At 35.4% G+C, this 7,269-nt stretch overlaps 1 protein-coding gene across 1 annotated transcript in view; it reads right to left on the reverse strand.

Moving 5' to 3' along the window:
* LOC149569159 (uncharacterized) overlaps window positions 1–4,158 on the reverse strand; it is a 179,846-nt gene extending 175,688 nt beyond the window's left edge. Inside the window, exon 1 of the mRNA XM_089821922.1 lies at window positions 3,941–4,158. The gene's annotated coding sequence lies outside the window, so the exon portion shown is untranslated. The remainder of the gene's footprint in view (window positions 1–3,940) is intronic.
* Between the last annotated feature and the right edge of the window lie 3,111 nt (window positions 4,159–7,269).

The raw sequence follows: 7,269 nt of genomic DNA on the forward strand, positions 1-7,269 counted from the left end.
TTAGTGAATAAGATTGCAATGGCTACCAGCAGACTTATGTAGCTGAATTTGTGTCCCACAGGGCGTGCCAAAAAAGTGTAGGACTTGCGCTCTGAGGTTGAATCTCTGGAGAAAGTCGGCTTCCTTACATTTAGGATGCACCTACACTACCACTTTGAGGGAAAAGGGAGAGTGCATAAAACTAAAATGTTGAAAGGGAAAGGGGGTGATGCACCAGATTGAAACAGCGATTACAACTCTACCTATGGATGCACTACACATGAATAAAATACTTAAATACACAAATCTTGACACAAATCTACTCTTTCGGAATTCACATGAAGGTAAAATTAATGAAATGTTGCAAGGAAACAAGTTCACAAGACAACATTCAGCAATAGACTACACATGATATGCAAACATGAAAGAACAAAAAGGAAATAACCCATACAAGGCAAGAAATTGCATAGTGTATTAGACTAGCAAGATAAGGTAAGCTAAGATTTTCATTAATGCAAGGCAAAAGGGTTACAAATATAGAGCATAATGTTGTTGCAATGAACCAAAGAAGAACCCAAAAAAAGTATTTACAACTTGCCTTTATAGATTAGGCATAACTCAGATCTAAACTGGAAGTTCGAACCTCATCAAGACTAGAGTTGAGGTTGCACAGAACAATAACTAAATATCAGAATAAAATCTGATCTTGAAGTGCAACTTGGTGTAGAAGTGACAAGAAGGGCAAAAACAAATGCACCCAGCCGTAAAAGATCAAATCCAAAAAATCTTAGCATTACATGCATTAAAGAGGCATGGAGATGCATTAGCGTCATGCAAACAAGGCCCAAGATCTCACTCAACATTATAGAACCAATCCTTGTGACATGTCATGGCAGCAAAAAGTCAAATCACACCGTTGTCAGAAATCACGAAATGGGATAACACGCACATTAACCCACCCACGTACACCTGTACAGTTGACTTGCGAGGAAAAGATCTGGTTTGCCCCCAAAAAAGATGAACCGTCGATGTAGATCCTTTCATTTCAAACAGACGGCTTAGATGTTGTGAGAATATCCCCAACGAGTGATTAAGACACCACCATAGATGGAGATAGCGTTAAATCCAACGGCTGTCACATTTTCACAAAAGGCAAAAGGCAGTAATGCAAAAATGCAAAACGTGGATAACATGCAACTCGGCAAAAGAAGAAACCGAGCCAACTTGGTTCTAGGAGGAAACGAGCCAATAACCAAGCTACTTAGGAGAAGAACAATTTCGACCACTCAGGACTAGGGAACTCAGCACATTAACCGACCAAGCCACTCGGCAAAAGAGTAGACCGAGTTACTCAATCAAAGAACAAACTGAGCCACTTGGCACCAAAATAAACTGGCACTTGGCAAAAGAAGAGACCAAGCCAACACAAAATGTTAACCGCCAACTTCAATGTGTTAACCCACTGCAAAGAATCCAGCCCATTGAAAATTTCTCAAATCGGTTATCAATGATGGGCTGAATGGGAGCGAAAATAGCCAACAAGTATCTCAAGAACTTGCACACAGTCACATGTGAGCAATAGTGGGGATGTCACTGACATCGAGCATATGAAGACCTCTTTTCAGATTTTATTGACAAGTCAGTGCATCCTTCCAATTTCCAAGTTTCATATCTTTGCAAGCTCGTGGCTTTGGATGGGATGTTGACAAAAGCTTCAAAGAAGATGCCATCGCAGTCTAAAAAGGTCAGCAAATTGGCTAGCGATCATGAGTACTGGATGATCAGCTCTAATAATGTACAAATACCCGACACTGACGACCTTACAGTTATCTTGACCACCAAGAAGGCTAGCGGTGGGCATGTTGACTCTTTGGCTTCCTAGTCCCTCTACTACCTCTGCTCTATTGTAAAGTGACAAGTGTCACTCTTCTTTCTATATACTTTGTTTCCTCAAAGAATTGTAAACTTTGTAACAACCAGAAGATAAAGGGCCTATATGTACTATTCTGGAAGTTAGTAGAAAGGATCGGCAGATTTTGGTGTGCATTCTCCCCCTGTTGCTGAGACAACCGAGTGAGTCTCGAGAATCTTGTCAAGATTTGTTGTTCAATCGTTATTGTTATTTCCTCTTTTATGTGATGAATGGGATGTTAATGGGACAGGATGGTTGTTAGAGTTTAGCAGAGTGGAATATTTCTAAAATTTAATGATCAGTAAGTAATCTCAGAATTACCGTGGTTCTGTTACGTTTACTTTCATTGTTTGTTTACATTCAGATAAGTCATTGTGTGTGAGTTATTCATATAGGAGTGTTGATGGTTGTATGTAGGAATAGGAAAGAAGGGAAATTAAAACCTATCATATTCACGGTTGTCAGTAGGGTAATATCAGTTGTGAACAAATTCTACGCCTGAGTCCTTCATGGATATGGAATACTTGGCAATTGCCTCTTCTGCTCTCGGGTTAAGAGCATACCCCTGTTAGTTAAGAAATAAAAACATATTCATTGCACATTTTTCCTTTTCATGGGAGCTGTACCTTTAAAATTCAGAGGGAAGTTTTAGCAGCATGCACAACTTCCCAACTGTTGGGAACGTTTGTTTTCCATTATTTGGGCATAAAGAATAAAAACAATAATAGATTTAAGGAGAACAATCTGTTAACCAATAGAACAATTTTGGAAAAGTGCAGAACGAAGTGATTGTATTTTGTGATAGCCAAACTGCTATCCATTTGTCCAAAAATCCAGCTTATCACAATAGGACCATGCATATTGAAATTAAGTACCATTTCTAAGACAGGTTATTGATGGAGGTTATGCAAATCTTGATAAAGTTTTTACACCAGAAAATTATACAGACATGTTTACTAAACCAATATTCTTAAAGAAGCTGAGGTGGAGTTTGGCTACTCCTGGCTTACAGCAAAGGTGATGAATGGGCATATGAAGTTATCGAGTAAATTGTTCTCAAGGTCATGATCGTTGGATAATGACAACAAAATAAAACAATAGAACAATTATGATTTAAGCTTACCTTTTCAAATAACAGCTTTTCCTTGAGGGAAAGTTTATAACATTTTTAAAGCAGTTGAACTGGTTTCTTCTATATTTGGTGGTGATTATTATTTTAGAGATTGCCTTCAAGGAAAAGTCATTGAAAATTGCAAAGAGAACTGTAACTGTGATAGCAGCAGACGTTTAAAATTTATTTTTCCCGAGCAATAAGAATACTGAGACCTTGCTCATTGGATTTCTCTTGTCAATCTATTTCTTGTGTCTTATTTTATTATTCCCTAATAATTCCAATTCGTTTGCTTTGTTACTCCCTTACAACTAATTTGTGCTGCAATTCTTAATTATTTTGTGATAAGCTTCCGCTTACACAATACCAACTACCCTGCTATAGAGAGCAGCAACCAGCCATCTACTATGTGGGAGTGAACCCAACTATCCATCTCAGCGCAGTTGGTTCACTGGTTAGTTCAAACCCAATTCGTCTTCGAGCTTTATGAGTGCCTCAGTGAAGCAGAAATTTATCCGCCCCCGCTTTGGGACACTCCGGTTCAACAAAGCGCCTATGCAACTGAGTTCTGCATCACACCACTTTGATAGAAATCTAGTTAATCTCCCCAAAAATCAGAGACCCCGCAAGCCCATTCAGCATTTCTATTTGTGATAATGTTGATTTACAGACAGAAATTCAGTTTATGAACAGCCTTAATCAGTTGACCAGCCGGTAAAATTTCGATTTACATCAAAACGCTGATAAAAGAACAAAACCTAGGAATACTAATCGAACAGAGAGGATCAAATATTCAAACAGAACCGAGTATCTTTTAGTTTTGTTACGTCAATTATGTGGGCATTTATTTCAAGGAATCAAAGCGATTAATACTAGTGAAAGAGGGCAGGAATGAATTTAAGATGAAATCTCATGGGCTTCACTGGTTAAAAACTTACCGTTAAATCGCCAAATGCTGTAAAATGTTAGAGCTGTCTCGAGTTAACACTGAACGAATCGGTTCACTGGAATTTGATTTATCCATAGCCACCTCTGCTGCATAGAACGAACGATACCGAGGACAAATCAATTTTCCTCTGATTTGATATTATAACCAAATATCGGCAGAGCCGCATTTCGCAAAACGTTTGGAGGTACGGCGAAGGAATGATTTAGTAACCAAATAACTTTGAAATTTTTTTTATATAAAATTGTTTTTCGTTTTGCACTTATTGCTACTTACATGTGATCAGATTGCTTTTGTATGTTGATGACCTCATTCTCATTGCTAAAAGGTGAGAATGCTAAAAGGTTGAGAGAACATTTGAAGAATCTAGAAACTTTTTGCACGGAAGTAGGGATGGAGGTCAACACTTCTAAGATCAAGATCATGGTCTTTTTTTTGAGAAAGAGAAAACAACAATGCATTTTCATATTTAATGACAAAGCAATAGAAATTATAGAGGAATACAACTATTTGGGAATAGATTTCCATTACCGGTTCAGTTGGAAAACATGCAGATCAAAAAAGATACAAAAGGGATGGAAGGTATCTTATCTTCTTGAAAACAGGTGCAGGACAGCAAAGTTATGGGATTAGAAGACTAAGAAAACCCTCTTTGGGTTGCTGGTGATACCAACTATTTTATATGGCAACGAGGTATGGGAGAGTAGCGTATCAAACCATAAATGGCGACAAATTGAAAGAATTCAGAAACAATTCATCACAACTAATCTCAAAATCAAATCCACGATTTCATACGAGATTATTTTAGCAAAGGCGGGCATGTTCTTGATGGAGGCCTCAGCAATTGTTAGATTGTTGAGCTATCTAAAAAAGGTGAGTAAAATGGATGCACATCGCTGGGCAAGTAGGGTGGTTGACAGAGAATTGGCTTGTCAGAAGAAGACATGGAAGAAACAAAATGATAAATGGTTCAAGTGGAACATTGACTACCAAGAATGCCCAAGAAACAATTCTGAAATTAAAAAATTGATGGCAGAAAAAATTAGATCTGTCATGCGGGCAAACTAGTTAAGTAGAAAAAAATCCTATTATGTCAAAGAATTTAATCCCACATGCGAACATGACAACAAAGAATATTAAGGAGTCGAGATCAAAGGAAAGGCAAAAATCTTAAGCGCGCTCAGGCTGGAGTAGTACTGGGATGGGTGACCTCCCGGGAAGTCCCGGTGCTTCACCCCTGTGAGCATCACCTAGATCCAATGAGTGCTAAGTGTTTCATTTATTCTCATGAGAGATGGATTCATGTTGAATCACTACTCATGAAACATGGGTCATCGAGTTTGACTCAAAATCACACAGTTAAATCCTGATATTCACATCACAATTTGACTAGCTGTGGAAATCATGTCCTACTTATCAATTGAGATCTAATTCCCACCATTTGAGATTTGAGACTAGTAGATGGAAGGTCCCTAAGGAAGAGTGGGAGGACGGAGTTTGTAGATTATGCAACGAGAGTGTAGTAGAAACAAAGTGGCACTATCTGAAGGAAGAGTGGGAGGACAGAGTTTGTAGATTATGCAGTCAAAGTGTGGTGGAAACAGAGTGGCACTATCTAAAGGATTGTATAGCAGACGAAAACATTCGTAACCAGCACAAAGAAAGGTTAAAAGTGAACAACATAAAAGACCTTTTCAAAGGACCAAGACTCCTCAAGGGGGTCATTTTACTTATGCAAATGCACAACAAAAGAGATAGGCTGGAGAAATCACATCAAATTGACTAGGAGTTTTATGTGGGTCCCTTAGGCTTGTGGCCCCATGGACGTCGTTAAAAATCTTTCATTCAATCATTATTTATTACATTTACTAAAAATAACAAGAGCTTTGTTCGAGCATGAGTCCTTGCGTATTGTGTTTAATAGGAAAAATAAATGTTAGAATGACTAATTTGTATAGAGTAGGTACCATTAAAATACAACTTTAGAACATGATATATTTATTTTTAAATATTATTATTATTATTTTGATACAACAAGATTTACATATTATAATACCAAGTTGCTATCTAATTTTTACTATACAAAGATGAGTGTATAAAATTAAATTATTTTAAAATTTAAACTCAATGAATATATATAGATATGTGTATATATTGTGAAATAATATAATAATTTTAATAGAATATTCTCATGTTTATGTTTTAAATATTTTTATTCATTTTCTATATGAATTTGAAATATATTATTCAATTATAATTTCTAAAATTAAATTCATATTTTATGCAAAATTCTAATGTTGAAGTGATTAGAAAAATCAATATAATTTTTTACACATTTGAATTGCTATTAAAATAGTTTTTTTTTTTTTAATATTTAAACCCTAAAGTTTATATTTTATTTTTTAATAAATGTGATATATAAAATAAAATTTTATTAAAATAAAATAAAAACATTACTTTTAAATAGTAATCAAATATGTTTCTATCAATATTTTAAATTGAAGTTTAACTCTATTTCTATAATAGGCTAATAAAAAAGTCAAGAATAGGTCTGGTTTGGCGACATTTTCATAGTATAGTATTGATGATGATTGTACTAAGTACCATACCCTACAGTTGCATCATCATTTACTAGTGTTCTATTGATAAGGATGTCATTTATTGTAATTAATTAATACATATTTGTTGCTTCTATTTTGAATTTTTTTTAGTTCAAAAATTATTTGACCCCAACAAAATTTGTATTCTCCAATGAGAAAATAGGAATTTGTGAACTAAAATTAAATTTTAAAATAAAACGTATACAAACTTTAGATGTTTTAGGCTGTAAAAGTAGGTTAAATGCAATGAAAACAATAGTTCCCTACCTATGTAAGGAACTAAGAAAGTTGTCAAGCAATAAATTAGAAATGAGAGTTTTTTATTGGATTTTTTTATTTTCTAAAATTAAGATGTTTAAAATTTTTGAAATTATTTTATTTGAAAAAGAGGCAATCTAACTTGAAGGTGCTTTGCATATAGGATTTTGAGTCCCTGGATAGGTGTGGGATTGACTCCAATCAGACACACATAGCAAGCTTTCAAGCAACAAGTACAAGAGTCTTAGCCATGTAAGTGGCCTCTTCTTCTTTATTTCTTTATAATTTTCTTTGTTTCTTAATATTGTTGGTTGTGTTTTCTTTGGCTTTATGCATGTTTGAGCTAGCATATATAGGACTTCATTTCTTCATTCCCACACTCTAATTGGTAGCACAATGGTTGATTAAGAGAAAGTAAATGAGGAATTTTTAGGGCATTTAGCCCCAAACTTGTCCAATTCCT

Source organism: Cupressus sempervirens, chromosome 3 (assembly GCF_028749045.1).
Source record: "Cupressus sempervirens isolate cs-2001-9-10 chromosome 3, ASM2874904v1, whole genome shotgun sequence".
Classification (NCBI taxonomy): Eukaryota; Viridiplantae; Streptophyta; class Pinopsida; order Cupressales; family Cupressaceae; genus Cupressus; species Cupressus sempervirens.